We start from the raw sequence: 857 nt of genomic DNA, 5'->3' as shown, positions 1-857 counted from the left end.
TTCATCTCCAACAGTCTAATCACCATTTTTTTAAACAAGATGCTACAAAGGTGATGCCAGATAGTTTCGAACCTGGAATCACACGTTTGCGAAGGAACCGTACAAATAATACAGCCTTAGCTGTTACACTCTCTTTTTCTTTCTCTCTCTCTCTCTGTTTTTTTTGTTGTTTTTTTTTTTTTTTTCTTTGTCTCAATTTCCTTCTCATGCGCTTCGTTGAGAGAATTCAACACAGGAAAGAAAGGATAATTTACGACAAAAGAAAAATATAAAACGAAAATAAAATTCACTCGACGAGGATGAGATTCGAACTCACGCGGGGAGACCCCAATGGATTAGCAGTCCATCGCCTTAACCACTCGGCCACCTCGTCAACTAGATGACACTTCTATATATAACTGTTATGAACGATAAGAGACTGACAGCTGACTTCATTAATTTTACAATTTTTATTATTCGTTACAGAAAAAAAGGCGGTGAGCTAGAAGAAATGCTTACCAACAGTTTTCCGGCACTTTTCGTTCCGAGTTCAAATCACGCCGAGGTCAACTTTGCATTTCATTCTTTCAGGATCGATAAAATGAGGGTATTTTTTGGAAATCTCACCCGCTTTAAAAATTACCATTAAAAAGTTGGGTTACCTCCCCTCTAAAAAATTGAGTTTGTGGCGACAAGAGATTGGATAAAAAGTGTTAGATCTTTTTGATTCTATATTTCAACACATTGTTGACGTTTGGCCTCCTCAATGGACATAAAATGATTTGTTATAAAGATGTTATTAGATTCAATAACATGATTAGTTTCTTCAGTTTTCCTGTTTATTAATTTTCTTCAGTTTTCATGTTTATTGATTTTTT

At 35.1% G+C, this 857-nt stretch overlaps 1 non-coding gene across 1 annotated transcript; it reads right to left on the bottom strand.

Moving 5' to 3' along the window:
* Positions 1–291: 291 nt before the first annotated feature.
* On the bottom strand, positions 292–373 carry Trnas-gcu (transfer RNA serine (anticodon GCU)). Its single transcript has one exon. It is a non-coding gene; the product is annotated as a tRNA-Ser (tRNA).
* Positions 374–857: the final 484 nt, after the last annotated feature.

Source organism: Octopus bimaculoides, chromosome 7, assembly GCF_046866305.1.
Source record: "Octopus bimaculoides isolate indiv1 chromosome 7, ASM4686630v1, whole genome shotgun sequence".
Lineage (NCBI taxonomy): Eukaryota > Metazoa > Mollusca > Cephalopoda > Octopoda > Octopodidae > Octopus > Octopus bimaculoides.
The sequence above is the reverse complement of the archived record's forward strand: the minus strand, read 5'-3'. Positions and strand labels throughout refer to the sequence as shown.